Source organism: Mauremys mutica, chromosome 1, assembly GCF_020497125.1.
Source record: "Mauremys mutica isolate MM-2020 ecotype Southern chromosome 1, ASM2049712v1, whole genome shotgun sequence".
Taxonomy (NCBI): domain Eukaryota; kingdom Metazoa; phylum Chordata; order Testudines; family Geoemydidae; genus Mauremys; species Mauremys mutica.
In genome coordinates, this window is record NC_059072.1 from 193,709,924 (window position 1) to 193,736,739 (window position 26,816).

Sequence of the window (26,816 nt, forward strand, 5' to 3'; positions counted from 1 at the left end):
TTCCATTTTCTTTTGGTGCTCTATCATCTCTCATTTTCTTTTCAAAATTGACTCATTTTCTTTTGGTGATTAGCTCCTTGTGACATAGCTGCAGGTCACAATAACTTTTATAAAGAGAAAATCAGAGATGACTAAAATGTCCCTTAGTAGTCTTAATGAAGACATGGTAATAGCAGTAATTTACATTCAATTTTAGTAAAGTACCTCAGCATTTACTGAACCTCTAAGTAGCTCTCAACTACTGTAACTTTTTATTCACCTTGTCTAATTGTACAAGTTCCTATTAAGAAATGTTCTTAATGTTTCTTACAAAAAATGAAATGTTATAGAAAAAATGCTGAAGGCTATGCAATACCCTCATGAAAGTGGATTTAGCACATTGGACTAAACCATTTTTTTTTAAATAAACTGAGGTTATACACGTTAATGATCATTGTTTTCAACAAGAAGTTTTAATTGCTCCATTTTCTATGAAAGAGTAATTAATTCAGAACTTGCACTATAATGAATTTATATGATTAATTTGATTGAACCAGATGTATAATGTTTCAATACTTTTTAATAGTTAAAGTATATTACTTCTACTATTCCTTTAAGGTGGGTGGAATTCAAGTGGTATAGACATTGTCCACCACTTGTTAGTATACAGCTTCAGGAGTTTACTTGAAAAATGAAATCTTAAATTTTAAAATAGGGAAAAGCACATCAAATAATGCAAATTATTTCTGGAATGTATTCACATTCCAAAACTGTTGTAGGTAAGCATCAACAAAATGAGTTGGATTGTCACAATAAGGAAATAAGTTACAATGGAGGTTAAAAAGAGAAATCACTCCACAGTTTAACTCCTTGATGTTGAATTTATTGATTCTTAATGCAGGTTCAATTTTCTTTCAAATTAATGTAATAGCAGGATACCCACTGACTTCAATAGGTGCAGGATAAGACATTCCAAGAGCAAAATCTATGAAGCATGATATGTGTTACCGAAATGTCGGGTCCACCTAGCTGAGAGCTAATGACAGTTAGACAGGGATAAGGAAAGGTTGCTTTATTTTGCAGAAGAAAGGAGAGCTTTGTACCTTGGTACAAAAACTCTACTTTATACAAAAACTAAGAATTTTTTATACACACTTACACACAGGCTTTGGTTGTGTTAGCATTTGATTGGTGGTTAGCAGACCCTGCACTTTTGCAATTTGCTTAGCAAAAACCGGCTTAGGACCAGCTTTAACTGCTTTAAGGCTGATAAGGGAAGACAGTTTAAAAGTTTAGGCTACTGTTTCCATGAGGTGTTTAATTTTTTTTAATGGTTGCCGGCTACTATAAGGCTACTAGCTGTTAGGGGGTTGCTGCTGACTGTTACAGTCCCCCCTTCGGGCCTGATAATTTAAATTGTCAGGCCCGTTACGCAATTTGCGATAAAGCTGGAGGGAGAGATATTGTGTTTTTCTACGGACAGTAGAGCCCTTAGTAACAGCACTATACAAACATTTTGTACATTGCAACATTACTTAAACGACACATAGAAAGAAAAGAAAGAAAATAATTTATTTGACAATTTTGCGGAAAAGGCCAGTAAACTATGACTCAAGGTCTGGGAGGAGGTTTTTAAAATTAAGGGTATGATTAAAAGATACAGTGTGGAAAACAACAGCTGCATTTTTGATGGCCTGCACATTTTTTTAAATTAAACTAGAGCGATTAATATAAAAACAGCATTTTTTTTAAAGCGAGCACAGGCCCCCTTACTTTAGTATTTCTGACATTTAGCACACACTTATTTTGCAGTGTTACTTTTGCTATGTTATTGATTTTTTGTTGTAACTTTTGGAAAGTGTTTAAGGAGGCATTAGCTGCCTTTTCAAGTTCTGCAGAAATGTTTACCACTTTTTTTTTTAGCTTTGCTACTTTTAGTCCAGGAATAAGTTTATGTATAAAGGAATGAAATTTTGTTTGCCTGATTACTAAGAGTTTTTTGGCACGTTTAACCCGAGCCCCTTTTAAGGGTGTGAAAAGCTTGTGAGAATAAGTCTTCAGGTTGAGGATTTGGCGTGGGTCCAGTGTGGTGTTTACATGAACGTCTGGTAATACTTTGGCCACACCACACTGGCCATGCTAACCCAGCGGGAGGGCTTTATAAGCATTATGGCCACAAATAAAATACAGACCGGGGCTCTGTAAATAAAGGGTAAGGGAGCTTTTTGCTACTCGGTGGCGCTAATTTATCTTAACATCTTGATGTTTGGAGTTGCTAAATACCTGGCCCCGGCACCGCCAATGGGATGCATTTAAATGTTTTATGGCGTGGGTGTTGTTTAAGATACCCCCACAGTATGTAACAGCAAACAAGTGTGATGTAAAGCTTACTAGCGCCCTCTGGCATTTAGAAATTTTTATAACCAGGTAACCAGAATATTGCCAGAACCCAGGAAGTGTTTCCTTATTCTATTAGGGCTCACCTTATCAGAGCACGAACCCCAGGGGCCGCGGTGAAGTGAGGAAGAAGGGCTAAGCACCCCGGTGGCGCCGCTCCTAGTTCGCCGCAGCCGTCAGGAGTCCAATGTCTGAGCTAGGAGGGTCCCATCTGGGTCGCTAGAAACTGTTACCGAAATGTCAGGTCCGCCTAGCTGAGTGCCAATGACAGCCAGACAGGGATAAGGAAAAGTTGCTTTATTCTGCAGAAGAAAGGAGAGTTTTGTACCTTGGAACAAAAACTCTACTCCATACAAAAACCAAGAATCTTTTATACACACTTACACACAGGCTTCGGTCGTGTTAGCATTTGATTGGTGGTTAGCAGACCCTGCACTTCTGCAGTCTGCTCAGCAAAAATCGGCTTAGGACCAGCTTTAACTGCCTCAAGATCTATAAGGGAAGACAGTTCAAAAGTTCAGGCTACTGTGTCCATGAGGTGTCCAATTTCCCCTAATGGTTGCCAGCTATTATAAGGCTACTAGCTGTTAGAGGGTCGCTGCTGACTGTCACATATGTATTATTAATGTGCTTATGTCTCCCTTACTATATTTATTGTAAGCACATTAATGAAAGTGCCATAAATATTAGGGCTTAAACAGTGGGGGAGGGGCATTGTTTATAGCCAAATTACTTCAAGAAGGAAATATTTTATTTAATTAAACTATATACATTTGGGATTTATTCAGACCCTTGAGTCGCTTCAGGGAATAGTCTCTATTAAAAAAAATCAATGACATTTAGGTTTATGAGGTTTTCTTCTTAATCTCAGAATTGGGTTTTTTTTCTCCACATTTTTATTGATAATCCATTTTTTAATACATGTAACTTACCAAATAAAACAAATATATTGTTACATAAAGTATTTAGAGATAATGGAATGGGTTTTAATACTACGAATGTGTGTGCATGAGTACACACACACAACTAATATAAATATAGGCCCCAATTCATCATTCATGGAGTCACCATTCTTACCCCACTCACTAACACATTTGAAACCATAATCTTGCCTAGCAGATTTCTCATAGTATACTAGTTTCTCAGAGAATTTATGGATAGAGGTGATCATTGCTCTATTTGTCTATATGGCCTTTCTGACCAAGGCATGCTTTTAAATTTAATGTTACCTGAAGACATTTGTCAGTTTCTCTCAATTTTTCCCGCTCATAATTTTAAAGGAACTATGTTTTCAGTGTCTCCATAGTCTTCAATAATACTTATCAATATCAAGTATTATTACACACACTGGACAGTCTGTTACAAAAGTGATTTTTCCCCCATGTAGGGGTGAAGAATGAAGAAAAGCCTACTTATTAGTCATTTCAGATCTGGTAACTATTTCCTAGACCAACTTTCTGAGGTGCAAACTTACTTATAGCCTGATCTAAAGGTCAGTGAAGTTGGTGGAAAGAACTACACTAGGCTTTGGATTGGGGCCTTTCAAATACCACATATCATGTATATTTGGACAGTACAGTCTGAGACTGCTGAACCAAAATTATGACTATTTTAAACTAGAGTGGGAACCAATAGGAGCTGTCCATTTGATATAACGTGACTTTTGTTCGATAAAACTTTCACGGAGTATAGTACGTCAACCAACATGGCAACTGAGACATTATTAAAATTCTAAGCTTCTGGGTTGTTCTTTTTGCTTTCATATGAACAACAACAGACTAACAATATCCATAATCACATAACTCATGTCACATACACAATAAATGCAAGTACATCTCTATTCCTATATGTTAGTCTGTGAGGGGGAGATTCCCATCTGGGATCTGATCTGATCGCAGTATTAGTTAATTCCAGTGACTTCAGCAGATTTGCACCAGTGTTAATGACCTCCGAATCCATCTCTGTGTCTCCTTTCGCTAGTTCCTCCTCCTGTTTTGTAGATATTAGTTACACTTTGGAGCATCATTATTGTTAAGGGACTTCCAGCAACTATAAGTCAAGATTTTAAAAGTTTAAATTGGGAACATTTTAAACTGGGTTACTGGTATTGCAGCAAAAGCTTGATAATGTAAATTTTGGCATTTTTACACTAAAAACTGTTTTTAAAAAAATAGAAACAGGGCGAAAAGATTAAAAGGGCTACTTGCTTGAATTTGCAATGGCTGAACTGTATATTTGTTCTGTAAATAAGGGCATTAAATTGAAAGCCTTTCTTGTATTTTTCCTAGGCATTAACAATAACCCAAATTGTTTTTTTTATATAGAACTGGGATCTAACAACTAGAACTGAACCTCTAGACCTGGGGTGGCCAACCTGAGCTGAGAAGGAGCCAGAATTTACCAATGGACATTGCCAAAGAGCCACAGTAATACATCAGCAGCTGACCTCCTCCCCATCAGCTCCCAGGCTCCACTACTCCCAGCGCCTGCCACCCACCAGCAGCCCTGCTGATCAGTGCCTCCCTCTCCCTCCCCCTACCTCCCAATCAGCTGTTTTGTGGCATGCAAGAGGAACGGGAGAGGAGTGGGGCAGGAGTGAGGGCCGGAAAGGCTCAGGGGAGGGGGTGAAAGGGGTGGAGCGGGGGCAGGGCCTGTGGCAGAGCCAGGGGTTGAGCAGTGAGCACCCCCAGCACATTGGAAGTTGGCACCTGTAGCTCCAGCCCCAGAGTCGGTGCCTATACAAGGAGCCACATATTAACTTCTGAAGAGCTGCATGTGGCTCTGGAGCCAGAGGTTTGCCACCCCTGCTCTAGACTGAAATTGTCAGGATAAACTGTTCTTAAATTTGCAATATTTCCTAATGTGAAGGTGAAAGAAGTTTCATGTATCTATCAGGTGTTTGATGTAAAATGTGACACCGACAAATGTTTGGTAAGTTTGATTTAATGAATATTATCCTGGATATTGCAACAAATGTTTTTTTCTCTCTGTCTTTTGGAACAGGATGCATGACAATTTTATCTAGTTAATACTACCCAGCATAATAGGTATTTTAAAAAGTTATGGATGTGTGGTTAGAGAGAAACACAGAGAGTGATTCACATTGATAAAAAAGATGGGCAGCCTCAAATTACAGACTCAAAATGATACAAAGGAGAATAAAATCCTTAAGGATATTGATTTGTGACTCTCACTACAGACTATTAACCAGAGGGTTAGTGTTAGAGCTGGTTGATAATTTTCTATGAAAACTGTTTGGGTGGAAAATTGGGTTTTCAATTAAATAAACTTTTCACAGAAAATATCTAGTTTCCACAGAAAATTATGGGTTTTTTTGTTGAAAAGCTAAATCCCTGAAAAATGTACCAAGAAACGAAATATTTTGATTTTGATTTCCTATCATGGTGCCTCATGGGAGTTGTAGTTTGCTGTTCTCATGTTGCCATTCTCCTCTATGAGTTTGGCTCCATGGTACATCTCCCATGTTCTTTCATCTCTTTTGTACGGGTGCGAAACATGGACATGAAATATAGGCGTCACATCAAGCAGCTCGAAGCATTCCACATGCGCTGCCTCCACAACATCATGAAGATCCGCTGGCAAGACAAAGTGCCCAATCTTGAGGTCCTCGAGAGAGCCCAGATGACAAGCATCGAAATGATGATCATGAAGTCACAGCTACGTTGGACCGGTCATGTCAGCCGCATGGATGCCAACAGAATCCCCCGCCAGCTTCTGTATGGTGAGCTCTCCCAAGGCATCCAGCATATAGGTCGTCCATGGAAATGTTACAAGGACACCATCAAAGCCAATCTGCAGTGCAGCAGTATCAAAGTTAGGGACCTTGAGGACGCCGCCAGCAACAGAACACAGTGGCGTGCAACAGTCAGAAATACCTGCATCGCCTTTGAGGAAGACCGCTGCCAGTATCTACAAGAGGCACACGAATGACATCACAGAGCACCAGCAGCGCACAACCCACTGACTGCAAACTTCCCATGCACCATCTGCAGCAAAATGTGCACCTCTAGAATTGGCTTGTATAGCCATCAGAGGGCACACTATGAGACCAACAATAGATGATCTGCACAGATTTGTCATCATCGGATTGATGGACTACCAAGAAGACATCTCCCATGAGGCACCATGGCCAGAGACTCTCATTATGCAATCACTTTCCCTCACCATGAAAGGAGACAATGTTGCATCATGAAAGGCATAATCTAAACATAGGGAGGCCAGCCTATAGAGTAAAATAGGGGCATGAGGCAACTGAACAACACCTTCCGTGAGGCATACGGCAGCATTTCTGAATCAAAATAGTTCATTTTTGCCCAACACATTTTGGCTTTCAATTTTTCACCAGACATTAAAAGTTTTCTGTGGAAACATTCAACAACAATGATTTTATTTTCATTTCTGTTGAAATTTTTCAACAAGCTCTTGTTAATATAACAATAGCTGCTTGTTGATAAATTTAAAACCGTGTATTTTTAAAAATAATACAGGAGTTCTTTAATGAGCAACCAAAACTATTAAAGCACTAAAGCAAACCTCATCTCAACATGGAGCCATTTTATCTAGAACAGATAACTGCAAATAGATTAGAAGATACCAAGGGTACATGATTAAAAAGAGATGAATTAGGGTTCTTAATTTATAAAATTCTATGGCCTTTCAAGCAGCCAGCAGTATAATCTGTCATATTGCTCTCAAGATTGATTGTCATTCTCTTAAGAATTGTGAGCTGAGTTGTATATCTTTTTCATACACTCTTGGAAAAAAACCACACTTTTCAGACACTTAAGGTGGGGAAAAAAATTGAGCTTCTGATTAACCTCATGTCTACTTAAACCTTGTAAACACACCTTTAAGAACATTTACTGAGAGTTAGGCTTTGTCTACACTAGCACTAGTTGGCAAAACTCTTTTCGGTCAGGGGTACAGAAGAGCCGGTGTGGACAGTGCTATGTTGGTGGGAGACACTTTCCCACTGACATAGCTACCACTGCTCATTGGGAGGTGGTTTAATTATGCCAGCGGTGGGACAGCATAGAGCAGCTACACAGGAGACCTTACAGTTGCACAGGTCTGTAATGTAGACATAACCTAAGATTCAACCATATAGTGGCTCTATCATTCCTGACCTTGTACTCAGAAATTACTCCTGGTTTTACTTCCTCTGTTGCCAAGAATCTCTAGTGCAGACTTGAGCTAATCAATAAGCTATGACAATTTACATTACCCGAGCACCTGCCATTCTCCTGTGAAGCTGCTAATCTCTCTCTGCCAGTGTCTAAACCCTGCCTAATTATATCCAAGTACCCAAGTCATGTTGGACAACATTTTCAAAATGGATGCCTAAAGTTAGGCTTCAACATCCACATGTAAGAAATTTTAAATGAGTGATATAATTTTCAAATTTGCCGAGCCGAAAGCAGTTTTAATTGACCTTAAAGGAATCTGCTGAATGCACTGCACTTTTGAAAATCAGGCAGGTGCCTAAATATGGGTTTAGGAGACTAATTTAGTCTACTATTTAAAAAAAACATCTTGGTTCCTCAGTAGCAGAAAGATATTTGTGTAACTTTATTGGCTAAATCCTTTCAGCCTAAATAGGCCTTTGGATTATAGCAATGTCTATTAGAGTTACCTATAGTGTTGAATTTTTTAAAGGAAACAACAAACATAGCCTCTGAAAAGAATTTTGATCTCTCCCAGTCATTTTCTGACACCCTCTCCCTCCAAAAACGTTTAATAAATAAAAATATTCAGTGGGGGAAAATTGTTTGTTTGTCTCCCATTAACATATTTTTGGCAATCATTGCTCACATTTTTAATGGACAAGATCCTTAGCCGATGTAAATCAGCTTAGTTCCATATAAGACAATGGAACAACTTTGATTTATGCCAAATGTGGAGCCAAAATACACATGTGGTAGAAAATTTCAGATGTCTGATAAAAATGAATAGTTTGCAAACAATTTGCTACAGTATTACCCGTGGCATTTTTACATTTAATTTTCTTACCAACAGTATTTGTGAGGTTTAGCCCCAATAGACTAAAGTTTTATGAACCTTATTTGCCTCTTCTTTAGTTGTTTTTGTCATCATTTATCTTTAGAGTTTATATACAAGTTTCATGTCCTCTGTAAAGCTCCTTCACTGTCTTCAGTGGGTTCTGAAGCATGCTCACAATGTCAAACAAGTACTAAACTCTTGCCTAAATATCTGTTTAGAATAAACTATAAAAATCAGCATTTCCCCCCATTGGTGCTACTCCAAATTCATACGCTATTGCTTGTGACATTTCACACTCACAAATTCCCATGTTTTTCCAAAATGTTATGTGGTTTGATGTTGCTACATGTGATGAACTAGGAAATATCTATTCTTTTCAGAATATGGTACATGCCTCTGTGTGTTTGTTATGATGGTTTATTTGTTATGTAGTTAAATCAAAAGAGCATGTTGAGGGAGAAAACAACAGGAAATGGAAGAACAGCAAAACTAAAATACCTGGGTTAATAGCTTCAAAGGAGTTATGATAACAATGGCTGGGCCATCAACTGGGAAATAGCTAATTAGCTGGTTCCATCCAACGTAGAATGATTAACTCTTCCAAGACCAAAACCTAGGATCAAAGATGAACCTAAATCTTAAAGTTGCTGGCTTCAGAAAGAGGAGGGAAGCTGCTTATCAACAGACTGAAGCTAGCACCCAAACTGACAGCAACGGAGACAGGAGTTACAGGGACTTCAGCAACCAGGCTGGCTCTCCCAACCCAGGGCTGGAAATAAGCTTGAACTACCTGAGCTGTGGATAGAGTGGTGAAGATTAGATAATGAAACATTCTTATAGGACTCTTTTGTTTTAACCCATTTTCCTAAATGCTATGTTTCTTTTGGCAATTAAAAGCTAGCTAATAAAATAAAATAGTAATAAGAATGTTTTGAAGATGCTGTTTTTGAGTAACTTTAATCAGCTGTTATCACAGGCACCTGGAAAGATTAGGGTTTAAAGATGACTAACACAGTTGGCCAGTCACATTAACATGGTTGGCAACAGGGGACTACTGCTGCCCATAGATCCACTCTAAGAATGTTTGAGTTCCATCCACAGAGAGGTGCAGGGAGCCATGCCTGTTGCATCTAAGTTGTAGTTTGCCCTATAACCACAACACTATAGCAACTTAACAGTGCATACAGAACATACTGTAACTTCTCTCTGTCATTGTCTCTGACCTATGAGCTATAGATTTAGAAAGAAGTGGATTCTCCTAGCCTGCGATAGTTACTGCACTAGATCATTGCTTTCAATGGGGAAATCAGATTGCTTCCTGAGGACAGAACGTTGTTATCATTAACTTTATCGCTGCAGCTAGGTGTCATTCATAATGTATTCATTAACATTCTCCATATTATTCATTACTATGGGCAAATCACAGAAGAGTCCCTTGGAACTGTTAACTCTGATTTTCATGGGAAATAAATTTCATCCTGCTCTCCTGTATCTTTGATTTCCCAATAAACTCTAGTACTTAATTGTAGTTAATTAAGTGGACACTGATCAGGATAAATTTTAGATGATCCTACCCACAAAGAACAAACCTTGAGGAGTAATAAATAATTAAAGTTCTGGAGAATATGACTGAATGAGGAACGGTTATTGTGCTATACTGGGATGAAAATGAAATGAGGGAATTTGCTTAAAATAACTCTGCTAATCTGGAGAGACACTTTCCAAAAATAAATGACAATCATTCTGGGTGTGATGGCGAGTGGCCCTTCCATATCTATGCAGGCCTAGAAGGACTGACTTAGAAGCTTGTCCTGCCTTGCTTAGTTGTGCAATTCCTGCACTCTGGAGATTTCAGGTGCTTTGTTTCTGCTTCTCCTTGCTGAAAAGTGAGCAGCAGAGAGAGTGTCGAGGAAGGGTGAAGTGGAACCATGGTCATGATATCAAATGTCCTTTCCACACATGCCGGAAGAGCAACAGGACTGGATAGAGATGATTGCTCATCCTATGGGAGAGACTATCTGCCTGAGACACCATCTCTGATCTTACTCTTGGGGTGGTAGTCCCCAAACAGAGCTATTGCTTAAATACCACAATCTTGCTCCATTATATATTCTCAGACAAAGGCTATATTAACATGGGGCTAAGGTTGAATATACATATCAGTAAAATAAGGTAAAATATATTCATGGGTGTTGCAATTCTCCTAAGGTACAATCTAGCATCTTAACCACAAGACCATCTTAATTTTCACAGGCAAAAACCATTAAATAGGGAATGAACAGAACAGGGCAATTTATTGAGTGATTAATTCTCTGTCATCTGGTCCCAGCTTCTTGCAGTCAGAAGTTTAGGGACACCCAGAGCATTGAGCTGAATCCCTGACCATCTTGGCTAATAGCCATTGATGGACCTATCCTCCATGAAATTATCTAATTCTTTTTTAACCTAGTTATACTTTTGAATGTCACAACATCCTCTGGCTACAAGTTCCACAGGTTGAGTGTGTGTTGTGTAAAAGAACTTCCTTATGTTTGTTTTAAACATGTTGCCTATTAATTTCATTGGGTGACCCCTGGTTCTTGTGTTATGTGAAGGGGTAAATAACACTTCCTTTTTCACTTTCTCTTCACCATTCATGATTTTATAGACCTCTACCAAATCCTCCCTTAGTCATCTTTTTTCTAAGATGGACAGTCCCAGTCATTTTTAATCTCTCCTTACATTAAATACCGCTCATCATAGGTGCTGGAATGAGGGATGCTGCTGCACCTAGTGGCTTCAAGTGGTTTCCATCATATACAGGGTTTAGTTGGTTCAATGTCTCTCAGCTCCTCATCTATAAAAATTGTTCCAGCACCCCTGTCGCTCACCATTTTTGTTGCCCTTCTCTGTATCTTTTCCAGTTCTAATATATCTTTTTCTCATATGGGGCAACCAGAACTGCATGCAATATTCAAGGTGTGGGTAATACCATCAACTTAAACATTGTCATTATGATATTTTCTGTTTTATTTTCTCTCTCCTCCCTAATGGTTACTAACATAGTTAGTTTTTTTGACTGCTACTACAGATCGAGCAGATGTTTTCAGAGAACTAGATACAAAGGCTCCAAAAATCTCTTTCATGAGAGATAACAGCTAATTTAGACACCTTCATCTTTTCCAATGTATATTACTTTATATTTACCAACATTGAATTTCATCTGCCATATTGTTGCCCACAACACACAAATCCCCCCTTCCTCCTGCACTCCTACATTCCCACATGCATAGTGTCCCCACGTACTATTTGAGCTGAGTAGATCTGGTTCAACAGATTACTTTTAATGGGAAATATTTAAGATTATGATATTAAATTAATATTTAATAATTTTGCCACTAATTGTCATAGCTGAACCTTGAGCTGTCTGCAGAGGTTGGTTCTTAAAAATCTGGAAAGACTCAAAGAATTGTCATCTTCAAAATGGCTGCCACCTCCCATTATTCTCAAAGGGATGGAGACCATAGCTACTCTCTTTCAAAATGGTAACCACCACTGTGATAGCAAAGCCAGGAGCCATTTTGTCAGAACAATGTATTGCCTTAGTCTATTGAGAACAATGGGTGATGGCAGCCATTTTGTAAGAGTCGTTCAACTGAAATACAACATTATTCATCAACTCTTAGTGAAAAAAAATATTTCAATTATGTAGAATAAACAGGAAAAATATCATTAATGCTAAGTGTGATTTTATTGACATAAACCGGGACTGTATAGATCAGTGGTTCTCAAACTAGGGCCGTCGCTTGTTCAGGGAAATCCCTGGTGGGCTGGGATGGTTTGTTTACCTGCCATGTCGGCAGATTTGGCCGATCGCGGCTCCCACTTGCTGCGGTTCACCGCTCCAGGCCAATCAGGGCTGCAGGAAGTGGCGCGGGATGAGGAATGTGCTGGCTGCCCTTCCTGCAGCCCCCATTGGCCTGGAGCGGCAAACCACGGCCAGTGGGAGCCGCGATTGGCCAGACCTGCGGACGCAGCAGGTAAACAAACCGGCCTGGCCTGCCAGGGACTTTCCCTGAACAAGTGGTGGCCCTAGTTTGAGAACCACTGGTACAGATCATTGTGGCAACCGAGGTCCTGTAGTGGCATTGAAGGGGGTCAAATAATGTGTCTAAGACAAGGTTATGGTTTGCTGGTTATGATTATGCTATCTCTATGCATGTATCATTTTTGTATTTAAAGTTACAAGTATTGACTCTATACTGTCTGTATTTCAAACTTGAGCTATGCTTCTGGGTGACACCCCGGAAAATTTGGCATCAGCACTGCCTAGCCTGCTTGATGGCCCATTAAGGACCATCAGCTGTACAATTAACCCATTGAAAGAAGGCAGATACACCTCGTGACTCAGTCAGGCATGCAGGGACATGCCTATGGACAGAACTCTAAGGTTTTTTTCATGCCATGTGCTGGAATGCTTGTCTTTGGAAAAAGAAAGAAAGGACACATGACAAGAGACTATAAAAAGGGTGCTGCAGCTCCGCCATCTTGTCTTCAATCCTGCTTCTTACCTCTGGAGGGACTTTGCTACAAACTGAAACTCTGAACAAAGGACTGAATGACCCATCCCAGCTGTGGATGTACTCCAGAGACTTGATTTGAACCTTCAGTTTATTCCATCACTGCTACAAGCCTGAACCAATAACTTTGCCATTACTTAATGTAATTGATTCCATTTAACCAAGTCTAGCTCTCATCTATATCTTGTTCCTTTTATTAATAAACCTTTAGATTCTAAAGGATTGGCAACAGCATGATTTGTGGGTAAGATCTAACTTCTATATTGTCCTGGGTCTGGGGGTTGGTCCTTTGTGATCAAGAGAACCTTTTTTTCTTTTACTGGGGTATTGGTTTTCATAATAATTCCTCCTCATAACGAGTGGCAGTGGTGGTGATACTGGGAAACTGGAGTGTCTAAGGAAATTGCTTGTGTGACATTGTTAGGCGGTTGGGTAAAACCAAAGTCTTCTCTGTTTGGCTGGTTTGGTTTGTGCTGGTGTGCACAGCAACCCCAGCCTTGGGCTTTTATTGCCCTGCTTTAAGCAATTTGTCCTGAATTGGCAGTCTCAGTTGGGTCCCACCAAAGGCAGCACTGTTACACTAAGAAAGAATATTCAAATGCTGCCTGTGCATAAGATTATTCCTTTTGTTAAGATCACTGGGGAGAAAGAAATAGCTGGACAACAGGTATGAAATTTCTTAAGGCCTCATGCTTTCATTTAATTCATAAACTAATTCCCAATTTATTTACAAATTCTTAGGCCTGGTCCACACTAGGACTTTAATTCGAATTTAGCAGCGTTAATTCGAATTAACCGTGCACCCGTCCACACCAGGAAGCCATTTAATTCGACCTAGAAGGCTCTTTAGTTCGAATTCGGTACTCTACCCTGACAAGGGGAGTAGCGCTAAATTCGACATGGCTATGTCGAATTAGGCTAGGTGTGGATGCAAATCGAACTTACTAGCTCCGGGAGCTATCCCACACTGCACCACTCTGTTGACGCTCTGGACAGCAGTCAGAGCTCAGATGTTCTGATCAGCCATACAGGAAAAGCACCAGGAAAATTTGAATTCCTTTTCCTGTCTGGCCAGTTTGAATCTCATTTCCTGTGTGGACGTCGTGGCGAGCTCAGCAGCACTGGCAGCGATGCAGAGCTCTCCAGCAGAGGAGTCCATGCAATCTCAGAGTAGAAAGAGGGCCCCAGCATGGACTGACCGGGAAGTCTTGGATCTGATCGCTGTGTGGGGCGATGAGTCTGTGCTTTTGGAGCTGCGCTCCAAAAAACGGAATGCAAAGACCTACGAGAAGGTCTCCAAAGCCATGAGAGACAGAGGATACAGCCGGGATGCAACGCAGCGCCGCGTGAAAATCAAGGACCTGAGACAAGGCTACCAAAAAATCAAAGCGGCAATCGGACGCTCCGGAGCCCAGCCCCAGACATGCCGCTTCTACGAGGCACTGCATGCCATTCTCGGTGGGTCTGCCACCACTGCCCCACCAGTGACCGTGGACTCTGAGGATGGGATAGTGTCGAGGGGCAGTTTCTCGGCGATGTTCGCCGATGGGGAAGATGAGGAAGGGTTTGTGGAGGACGAGGCAGGCGACAGCGGTTACAATACTGCTTTCCCCGACAGCCAGGATCTCTTCATCACCCTCACAGAGATCCCCTACCAACCCTCCCCGGCCGTTAACCCGGACTCCGAATCAGGGGAAGGATCAGTCGGTAAGTGCTATAAACATGTAAACTGTTATATCCTTGGGGCAGCCGGTGTAGGAAACAATCACTTGAGGCCAGAGAGCAGGCAGCTAACCAAAACCTCCATTTTATTTACATATATACAGAGAGCTCCTCAGCCGGTTGAAACCGGTTGAGCCAACCCATAATAATCTAACTCAGTTGCCATAGCAACAAAACCATGACAACCAAATACACAACATATTCCTCCCCCCCTAATAAGAACATCCCCTAAATAAAACACACACTAGACTAGAGAAGGAGGGTAGACTGCCTCCATTCCCGGCTAAACCCTGGGGATTATTTTGCCCCATAACCGTGGGTTCGCCCTAGCTAAAGATCCAGCCGATGAGGAGGCCTTCTGTCTCTAGGTGGATTACGGCGAACTACTGGTGTTATTGCACCCGAAAGCACTAGGGGCTCAGGGTCCGCAGCACGAACAGGTGAGGAGGTGGTATCAGCTCGTGCTGGGCAAAGGGGTATCTCAGCCGCTGGCAGTAATGGAGGAGAACAGTCAGAAACAGGTGACTTGTGATTCGATCCCTCACCAGAAGAGGTGAAGTCAGACCCCTCAACTGCAGATGGGTCCTGAGGACTGGCATGACCTGGCAACAGCTGATCTACATGTCGCCGCCAGGTAAGATTCTCTGCAGTCCGGACTGTGTAGGAAACAGGTCCTGTTTGAGTGATGACTGTGGCCGGAACCCATTTAGCTCTGGAAGTATAATTCCGAGCCAAAACTGGCTGTCCCGGGCTAAAGGTTCGGTCTTTTGCTCTGGGTGCCCGTCTGATGACTTGATATTGCTGCTGATGTTGCACAATTTGTCGGGGTTCAGAAGGTTTCAGCAGATCAAAGCAAGTGCGCAGCTGTCGTCCCATCATTAGAAAGGCCGGAGATGCGTGGGTCGTAGCATGAGGTGTGTTTCTGTAGGAAAGTAAAAAGGTATCCAGACGCTTTTGAATGGAGTGTTGTCCTCTTGCTGATTTCAAAGCGTTTTTCATTGTCTGCACAAATCTTTCAGCTAATCCGTTGGTGGACGGATGATATGGTGCTGACGTGATGTGGTGTATCCCATTTGCTTTCATAAAATTTTGAAACTCCTGAGAAACGAACTGCGGTCCGTTGTCGCTCACAAGTTGTTCTGGCAGACCAAAACGACTAAAGAGTCCTCGTAGTTTTTGGATAGTACTCTCTGCAGAAGTGGACTGCATTATAGAGACTTCTGGCCATTTAGAATGGGCATCTATTGCCACCAAGAACATGCTTCCTTCAAGGGGGCCAGCAAAGTCAACGTGAATACGTTGCCACGGGTTTTCAGGCCAGTCCCATGGGTGTAGGGGTGCCCACTGGGGTGCATTCCTCACACCCTGACATGACATACAAGCTTTTGCCTTCTCTTCAATAGCGCTGTCCAGTCCAGGCCACCAAAAATAGCTTCGTGCAATTTCCTTCATGCGCACTATTCCACAGTGACCGGAATGTAGCTGTTCTAACATCTGTGATCTCAGTGGTGGTGGAATAATGACACGTCTCCCCCACAACAAACAACCAGATTGGACCGATAACTCCGTCCGCTTGGACATGTAGGGAACAAGGTCGGATGAGACCGGAGAGGTTTGTCGAGATGTTCCATGCATCACCAGGTCCATAACGTGGGACAATACTGGGTCAACGCGAGTTGCCTTCTTTATCTGAGTAGCAGTGATGGGTGTATTCTCTACCTGTTCAAAGTAGAAGATTTCCTTGTGGGCACTATCTTGGTGTTTGACCGGCAAAGGCAACCTTGAGAGGCCATCTGCATTGCCGTGTAGAGTGGATTTCCGATATTTGATTTCATATGTGTGTGCTGAAAGTAACAATGCCCAACGTTGCATATGACTAGCAGCTAATGGGGGAATGCCTGTGTAAGGTCCAAAAATTGATGTCAGAGGTCGATGGTCTGTGAGAAGAGTAAATTTTCGCCCAAACAGGTACTGATGAAACTTCCGAATTCCAAAAACAATTCCTAATGCCTCACGTTCGATTTGGGCGTAGTTAGTTTCTGCTTTGCTTAGAGTGCGTGAAGCAAAAGCAATAGGTCTCTCTTCTCCTGAAGGCATAATATGTGACACAACTGCTCCCACTCCATAAGGGGAGGCATCGCAGGCCAATTGCAGTGGTAAGGATGGATCAAAGTGCGTTAGAACTTCAGAATTTAGCAATGCATCCTTAGCTTTGTTAAACGCAACATCACAGGCTTCAGTCCACTTCCAGGCCTTGTTCTGCCCAAGGAGCTCATGAAGTGGTTTTAGCAGTGTGGCTAACTGTGAGATGAACTTTCCATAATAGTTCAGGAGTCCTAGAAACGAGCGCAGCTGGCTTACATTTCGAGGTGGGGGAGCCTCCACAATAGCTTTAACTTTTGCAGGGGCCTTATGAAGACCTGCAGAATCAATGATGTGTCCCAAATATTCAACAGAGGGCTTGAAGAATTCACACTTGTCTTTGCGAACTCGTAGGCCATACTCTTCCAGTCTTTGTAGGGTAGCCTCTAAATTCTTTAAGTGATCCTCTTCATTTCTTCCAGTGACCAGGATATCATCCAGATAGCACTGAACTCCTGACAAGCCACACAAGATCTGGTCCATAGTCCTCTGGAACAGGGCGGGAGCAGATGTTATTCCGAAGGGTAGACGACAGTATCGATAAAGCCCCTTATGAGTCACAATAGTCAACAGCTCTTGGGACTTTTCATCGACGTGCATCTGTAAATATGCTTGACTCAGATCAATCTTGCTGAACTTTTGTCCCCCAGCCAGGCCTGCGAAGAGGTCATCGATGCGGGGAAGCGGGTATTGCTCTGCACACAACACTGGGTTGACAGTGACTTTAAAATCACCGCAAATCCGGAGAGAGCCATCTTTCTTCACGATTGGAACGATAGGAGTGGCCCATGAGCTATGGGTAACTGGTATTAGGACTCCATTGGTGACCAGGCGCTCCAGGTCTGCTTCAACTTTTGGCCTGATGGCATATGGCACAGTTCGGGCTTTCAGATATTTTGGTGGACTGCCAGGTTTAATGTTCAATGTCACAGTGATTCCCTTCATACTTCCCAAATCATCTCCAAAAACAACAGCATGTTTCCTTAGTATAGGGGTTAGACTGGTTTCTTCTTTAGTCATCCAGTGCACTTCTGCCCAGTTCAGTTGAATCTTCCCAAGCCAAGACCTACCCATTAAGGCTGGGTAGTTACCTCTCACTACAAACAGTGGCAATTTAGCCACCTGTCCATTGAGCTCCACCTTAACATCAATAGTGCCCAGCATAGGCACAGCTTCTCCCGTATACGTCTTCAGAACAGTTTTTGTTGCCTTAAGCGGAAGATGCTGTAGCTTTTCTTTATACACAGTCTCGGAGATCAGTGAGACGGCTGCACCGGTGTCCAGTTCCATGCGTATACGTTTGCCATCCAATAACGGGGTTACCCAGTATTCATGTGAGCCCATTGCCAAAGACAAAACATGCAGTGGCACTTCCTCTTGCGATGAGGTGTCACCTTGATCATCCTGGGTCTGCTCTAGGGTATGCAGGGTTCCTCTTTTTGTCGGCCAGACCACAGGCCTCTTTTTCTTTTGTTTACAGGCACACTCAATGTGTCCCTTTTTGCCACAGTGTCGACACACCAGGTCCTTACACCAGCATTCTGATGCCTGGTGACCCGGCTTACCACAGCGGTAACATTCTTGACTCTGCACAGTTTTGTGGGTCGGTTCTTGTGACGCTTTTTGCACCCTAGGGGGTGCACCGATGTATTGTGCCTCCCTTGTAGCCAGTTCCATGGAGACAGCAATATCAACAGCCTTCTGTAAGGTAAGCTGAGCCTCTGTCAGTAGGCGCTTCCGTATAGCTTCACTGTACAGGCCACACACTAACCTGTCACGCAGGGCATCATGTAACATTTCTTTAAATTCACAGTGTTCTGCTAGCTTTTTTAAAATGGCTACAAATTGTACCACTGTTTCATCTTCCTTTTGGTCTCTTTTGTGGAACCTATATCTTTCAGCAATTACCAGTGGTTTTGGGGAGAAATGAGACCCCAGGATTTCCACAATGTCACTGTAAGATTTAGTCTCAGGCTTAACAGGGTGTAGTAAGCTGCGTAGCAGAGAGTAGGTTTTAGCCCCTACAACAGTTAAGAATATTGGCACCTTCTTCGCTTCTGTAATGTCATTTGCAATACCAAAAAGCTCAAAACGCTCAGTATACACATGCCACTGCTCTGTATTCTCATCAAAAGGCTCCAGGGGCCTGGTCAGAGTAGCCATGATTTTTAGTTTCACTTTCACAGTCAGTGCAAACAAGCAGCTTTTTTGTTTGTTTGTTCTTTACCTTAACTTCTACTTCTTCTGTTACTGGAGCAGCACCGGAGTCTCACCCTCATCGCCAGTGTTATATCCTTGGGGCAGCCGGTGTAGGAAACAATCACTTGAGGCCAGAGAGCAGGCAGCTAACCAAAACCTCCATTTTATTTACATATATACAGAGAGCTCCTCAGCCGGTTGAAACCGGTTGAGCCAACCCATAATAATCTAACTCAGTTGCCATAGCAACAAAACCATGACAACCAAATACACAACATAAACATTTATTTCTTAACAAAACAGGAATAAAAACTATATAAAAAGAAGGTCAATGCATATAGGGATCGAACAAAAATCTTCTTGGGACAGTTCAACGAAGCTCTCTGAGAGGTACTCGAAAAGTCTCCGCAGGAGGTTCCTGGGGAGAGGTGCCTTGTTGGGTGCTCCGTGGAAGCACACTCTTCCGCGCCAGGCCATCAGGAGGTATAATGAGAGCATCGCCTCGACCAGCATGGCAGCATAGGGCCCTGGTCTGTGCAGGGATTCACGCAGCATGTGCTCTCTGTTTCTCCTGGAGACCCGCCTCAGGGTGATCTCGCTCGGCGACTGCTGCATCTAAGTAAGGGAATTACTTTAATGTTACTATTGTGAATGCTTGACTTTTCCTTTGCATAACAATGACCGTCGTTTAACAGCCACGTGTTGTAGGCTGCAGAGGAAAAGCATACAGGGATCTTTCACGGGGACAGCCGCGAGGGGCTGGAACAGGGTCAGACTTTATGCTTTCCAGATTGCCTGCAGCAGGAGGGCACTGCTATCCATTAACTGTTAAGCAGCCTAAAGTTTACGGCTTACCAGGCCTGGCTGCTACACGGATTCTGCTGTCCTGCCCCGCTTGTCCGATCTCCAGTGCAAGACCCCAGGCAATGAAAGCGAATGCCGAAAATTCGAACTTGTCCTGAGAGCACATGAGAGTAGGTGCCCTGTATGGTCTTGTTCACAGAAACTGAGTAGACTGTGTTCAGTGTTCGCAAACATGTATCTTTGCAAGGAAATCACTTCCTTTTTCACATCACACAGCTGCGGCTCTTTCCCGAACTGCCCCGGCATCCCCCTCACAGAGGCTGGCGCAGATTAGGCGGCGAAAGAAAAAGACTCGGGATGAGATGTTCGCTGAACTGATGGCCTGCTCCAGAGCCGAGGCGGCCCAGCAGAGCCAGTGGAGGGAGACCCTCTCTCAGCAGCAGCGCTCACACAGCGAACGGGAGGACAGGTGGCGGCAGGAAGACCAGCAGGCGACTCAAACGCTGCTTGGACTAATGAGGGAGCAAACGGACACGCTCCGGCGCCTTGTAGATGTTCTGCAGGACCGCAGGCAGGAGCAGAGAGCCCCCCTGAACTGTATCTGCAACCGCCTTCCCCCACCACAAAGTCCTGTCCCCCCCTCACCAAAAATCACAAGAAGGAGGGGCACTAAGGGCCGTGAAAACTGTCACTCCACCCCAGCAGAGCGCTCATGTACCAAACAGCTCTCATTCCCTAAAGTATGAGAAGTGCTTCCCTTCCTGGATCACCCAGTCCCAAATCCAGTTTTCATCCCCCCACTGTGTAGTTGAGTATTAAAAGTAGTTTGTTGTTATTCACTGTTTCCGTCACGTTTTCCTTGTCAGAAGACTTTGTGTGAAGGGGGGGAGGGGTTTTTTAATTGCATAGGACAGCCTCCATTAACAGGGTACAGACATGGGGGCTCGATCAACAGCAGGTCACACACAGAGTGCAGTCACTAGGCACCCGGGTCACTCTGCGAGGTGTCTGCTGCCCCAGGTCAGTCTGGGAGGTGTATGTTGCCCCAGGGTCCGAGCGCCTGGCATCCACAAATGGCAAGGCAGGCTGCCCTTACCATGCCCTTCCACCCTAGCCATGAACCTCTCCGATGCTCTGAGCCCCAGCCAGAGCCATCATCCCCCCACACCTACTCACCCTTCCCACACACCCCTCACCCCTTCCTGCAAACCCACCCCTTCCTGCACACCCTCCGGTAACCGTCCTCCCCCCAGAGACCGCTGTAGGAGCAGGAGCCTGTCAGTCCTCGAGTGTAGAAGCGGTCTGTACATCACTGCACACCGTACCCACCACAGTCTGCGTCCCTGTTGGAACCCTTGAACGAGAATTCGTTAGTAAAGAAAACTTTGTTAATTAAAAATGTTCCAATAACTTTATTTTTAAACGTCTGTTGGAAGGGGGGAAACCTGGTGAACGGGGTATATAACCGCTGAAAAAAGTCAATAGTAACTGAAACAGGGGCAGGTTCAGCTTCTCTGTAAAGAGACTGGACAGTCATAGGTTACCCTGCTCTCTGAGGAACCTAGCTTTCAAAGCCTCCCGGATGCACACCGCTTCCCGCTGGGCTCTTCTAATCGCACGGGTGTCTGGCTGAGCGTAATCAGCAGCCAGGCGATTTGCCTCAACCTCCCATCCCGCCATAAAGGTCTCCCCCTTGCTCTCACAGAGATTGTGGAGCACACAGCAAGCTGCAATAACAATGGGGATATTGGTTTCGCTGAGATCCGAGCGAGTCAGTAAGCTCCTCCATCTCCCCTTGAGACGTCCGAAAGCACACTCCACCACCATTCTGCACTTGCTCAGCCGGTAGTTGAAGAGCTCCTTGTCACTGTCCAGGGCGCCTGTATAGGGCTTCATGAGCCAGGGCATTAGCGGGTAGGCTGGGTCCCCGAGGATCACTGTAGGCATCTCCACATCCCCGACACTTACTTTGTGGTCCGGGAAGAAACTACCTTCCTGCAGGCGTCTAAACAGACCAGAGTTCCTGAACACACGCGCATCATGAACCTTGCCCGGCCACCCGACGTAGATGTTGGTAAAACGTCCCCTATGGTCCACCAGTGCTTGCAGCACCATTGAAAAGTAGCCCTTTCGGTTAATATACCTGCTGGCCTGGTGGGCCGGTCCCAGGATAGGGATGTGAGTGCCATCTATAGCCCCACCGCAGTTTGAGAATCCCATCGCGGCGAAGCCATCTATGACGACCTGGACGTTTCCCAGGGTCACCACCTTTGAGAGCAGTAGGTCAACGATTGCGTGGGCTACTTGCATCACAGCAACCCCCACGGTAGATTTGCCCACGCCAAAGTGGTTCGCTACTGACCGGTAGCTGTCTGGCGTTGCAAGTTTCCAGAGGGCTATGGCCACTCGCTTCTGCACACTCAGGGCTGCTCGCATCCGGGTGTCCTGGTGCGTCAGGGCAGGGGCCAGCAAGTCACACAGTTCAAGGAAAGTGCCCTTATGCATCCTGAAGTTTCGCAGCCACTGTGATTCATCCCAGACCTGCAGCACTATGCGGTCCCACCAGTCCGTGCTTGTTTCCCAGGCCCAGAATCGCCGTCCCATAGCATGAACGTGACCCATTGCCACCATAATCTCCACGGCGCGGCGTACCGTGCTTTGTGAGAGGTCTGTGCCACTCTCACACTTCACGTCCTCACCGCGCTGCCAGAGCCTCCTCACCCGATTTCTCAGCAGCTGACTTTGGAAGAGGTGTTTGATAAGGTGCGAGGAGTTGACAACGGCCATAAGTGCAGCGATGATCGCAGCGGGCTCCGTGCTCGCAGTGCTGTGGCATCCGCGCTGTCACTGACCAGAAAAGTGCGCGAACAGAGTTCCCGCCGGCGCTTTCAAGGAGAGAGGGCGGGAGTGATGGTTGAATGACGACAGTTACCCAAAAGCACCCTCGACACATTTTTCCCCCAGAAGGCATTGGGGGCTCTACCCAGCATTCCAATGGGAAGCGGGGACTGCGGGAACTGTGGGATAGCTGCCCAGAATGCACCGCTTCCAATGTCGACGCTTGCCCCGTTAGTGTGGACTCACAAAGTCGAATTAGTGTCCTTAGTGTGGATACACAAATTCGAATTCATCAGGTCGAATCCACAAATTCGACCTAAGTTAAATCGAACTACTCTTGTAGTGTAGACATACCCTTAGAGAATACATTCTGTATTCTGAGTCACTGCTATACTTTTGAGGAGCACTACTATTTTCTTCATACGTAATAAAGTGGTTGAATTTCTGCTTCAAGTGCAAAACTCAACTCAGCCTTAACTGTGGAATTGAGAAAAGTGCTTCTGTAATAATAGCAGAACAGTGAGTGCTATCATTAAGGCTGCATAACAGTTTCTACTTTCACCCCACTATCAGACACTTATAGCGTTCTTACATGTTTAAGCTTAAATGTTTCAGTCTAGTGTATGACTAAATTTGATTTAAAAAAACCCAACAACAACAAAAAACAGCTTAGGCCATTTTTTAGTAAGACATTTGGGGGTGACAAAGATGAGGATTTTTTTCCCCATTATAAAACATTTGAGACCTTTTTCTGGAACAGCTCTACAGCTAAAAAGAGCTGAGTTTTGAAAACTGAAATCTGGCATGGAAATAGGTCTCACTGAAGAGCAGAGATGAGAAGAATAAAAAGATGACATAAAATGGCAATAGATAAAATAAGGAAAGGTGGAGGAAAATGTCAGATGGGCTCTACTAATACAAAAACAAGGGGACTACCAATGAAATTAGAAGGCAGCACATTTAGAAGTTATAAAAGGACTTTGTGTATAAAACCATGCATAACTAATGTATGGATCTCACTGCCACAATATATTATTTTGGTCATTCTTAATGAATAATACTAATATGATCCACAGTTATAGCACCTTGGACAAAAATGTATAACGATTATAAACTCATGTTTCAAGGCATAAGACAACAGTCAATGACTTAGGCTTTAGGCATGCTAGTGAAAATTTATCCAATTTATAAGTTTCATACTTTCCTATGAATCAGCTAATCACAGACACACAATATTAGGCTACATGGATCATCGCTCTAAACTGGTATGGCAATTCTTTTGGCTACAAAATAATTTTAAGTACCAACTTTCCACCAGAACATTGCCACTTCAGTAAGGCTACCCTACCAATAGGTGGCACCACTGGAAATTAGTTTTACACAACATATCTGATACTTTCAATGGAAAGATTAAGTTCTAGCTTTTAGTCTGCTTTTCTTTAGTACATTTGGGTGGAGCTGGCAATTCACCATTATTTTATTGCTCAACAGATTCCCCCCCCACTTCCTAGAGAAAATGTAGACTGACAAAAATAATTGAAAAATGGAAGTTTTGTGCCAAAAACAGAAAACATTTTTTTTTAGAAATATCACCATGGTTGTAATTTGGATGCCTCATGTCCCCATTTTCATCTCTGGGCTGCGCTCCATAGCTTGTCTTCTTCTCCCATGATGTACCATGGTCTTTCCTTTTGCTAAGTCACCATAATGTATTATGGGAGGTCCCAACTGTAGAGGATTATGGGAGAGGTATCAAATTGGAGACCTTGGCCCATAGATAAGAATGAAGCCATGCCCTATCTGAACTACAACTTCCACTAGTCACTACAGCAGCATTTCTGAGTCAATTGTTTTGGTTTTGCATCAACATGTTCCACTTTTAGGACAAGAATGTTTTGGTTTCTGGTTTTTGTTTGCTTTTGTTTTTGACAAGTCTAAGTTCTCCATGGAAAAAAGACACACCAAAAAATCTTGTCTACATCTATTTTTCCATTGAAAAACAAGTTAAACACTAAATTTTCTACCAGTTCTAATTTAAATGCATTTCTTGGTAAGCAAATTTCCTTTGCATTCCAAATTACAATGGGAGCGAGGAGAGGGAAAGAATGAAAAAAATATCTCCTGGACATCTGTGGATGTTTACAGTTTAAAAAATTGTTGAGAAGCATATTACTTTCCGTAAACACTCACTGTAATGTAAACAATCTTTACAATGCTGGCTTATTCATCTACCATAGCAGCCTGCATACTTAAAGTGTTTCTCCAATAATGAAAGTTCTGGTTAAGAAGGCCCCTACTGAGAACACTTAGTTAAGATCATTAGTGTCTTGTATTTTAATTTAAAGAAAATTTTCTTTTTAGCTTCACTTCTATTTTTTTGTCAGCACATTAAAAAGAAAACGAACAAGCTCCAATCAAAGAGAAAAAATACAATATTGTTCCTGAAAATGAGTGTTAAATACATTTCTTTGTAATATGCTCGTTTTAGCCTCTTAATGAGGGGAAAAAGGATTGTTATTAATAATATATTACATTTCAGATCAAAAGCATCTGCAAATTTCACTACAATTAGCTTGTCTAAGATTAACTTTGTCCATGAAAGTAAAATGTCATAAAAAAAATTACACTTTGAAAAGTTTCAATTCTATAGAAAATGGTGATCCCAACATTAATATATAACAGGTTGTAGGTAATTTTTAATACACCTTCCACCTTTATATAGCAAAAAATATTTGTATTAAATTAGGTGTGATACCTAAATTATTTCATTGCAAACTATTAATTTATCAAGATTCAAACATGGGGAAGAAAATAAAATAAAACAGCAGTATGAAATGCAAATGGAATAATAAACAATCCTGAACAGATTATGGGAAGGCTTTTGTCTGCTGAAAGAATACATATTCTGTGAAGCAACTGAAACAGTTCAAAATAAAACAGAAACTAACTACAAGTGCTTATAGAAATACAGGGGGGTTGTTATACTGTAGCTCTAATTATTTTTATCTTTCTTATATCATTCTTTCCCATCACTGTACTAACAACCATTCATCTTCATGAAGGAAAATAGGTCAACCATTTGCATGACCTTTGCTTTCAGGAAGTTTTTGGGGAAGCGGGGGTAAGGGAAAGTGTCTGACCCCAGAACTAATATAAAGGCACAGGAATTCTGTATAGACAGCCCTGTGCATCCAGCACATCTCAGGGCCCATGGAACCTTGAGGACTTCCCCAGTCTGGTATCCAGGAGTCAAACCTTACTGCCCTAACAGAAGAATTTGGAGGCAACTCTGTAAAATCAATCTCATGGAGACCTTCCTTCCTTCAGAGAGTGCACAATCTGGGCCTAGGCTTCCATCATTTAATATAGTGCCATGTGATTCAATGTCTAATTCCCCTCTATGGTAATCCAGGATTTATCACCAGATTTAAAAAAAAAATTCAAACCAAGAGTACACTTTTCAGCTGAAACGGGGAAGGCGGTGTTATTTGCAGGGAAGAGGGATAATCCAAAGCTAAATTTCTCAAGGTAGAATGTTTAATATGAACCATATTTGGCCATTCAGTCTTGCTACAATGTGGTCCTGAGGACCCACTCCGTCTCTCATGAACAGCTGACATATACACAAGTGAACTTGATGATGCTTTATCTAATATCATTGCTGCCATCCAATATTCACTCCTTGTCTTGTTTAGACCTAGAGTAACTTAGTAAATAACTTAGTAGTACATATCTGGCTTAGTCTTAGAGCTAGTTAAAATAAAGCATCACATTTCTTACACTAAGAACAAATATAAACTCACATGGAACTGGAAACGTTAAAGAAATAGTTTAATACTCAAAAACTTCTCATCTTACCCAGACTATGTGAGTCAACCTAGAGCTTCTTATTTATCTAGAAATGTACATACATATTGTGCCATGATCTGTCTGTGCCCAGTGTCACTTCCCACCACCAACCCTTGCTGCTGGGTTAGTAGGATGGATTTGGGAGTCCCTCACTTTCTCTGAGCTCTCTTCAGGATCTTCAAGTTCCCTCCTCAGAGTTCTACTAACCCTTCTTCAATTAGCCCCCTCTCCAAGCAAGTCTAGCCAGACCTTCTGTCTGGCCCACCAACTGCCTGTGGTGGGCCCATCACCATTCCCAGATCTCCC

General features: G+C 42.8%; 1 long non-coding RNA gene across 1 annotated transcript; it reads right to left on the minus strand.

Moving 5' to 3' along the window:
* LOC123361746 lies at positions 1-26,816 on the minus strand. The gene is made up of 3 exons (XR_006576214.1): positions 26,573-26,816; positions 2,761-2,868; positions 1-104 (listed from the first exon to the last, which is right to left on the minus strand). It is a non-coding gene; the product is annotated as an uncharacterized LOC123361746 (long non-coding RNA).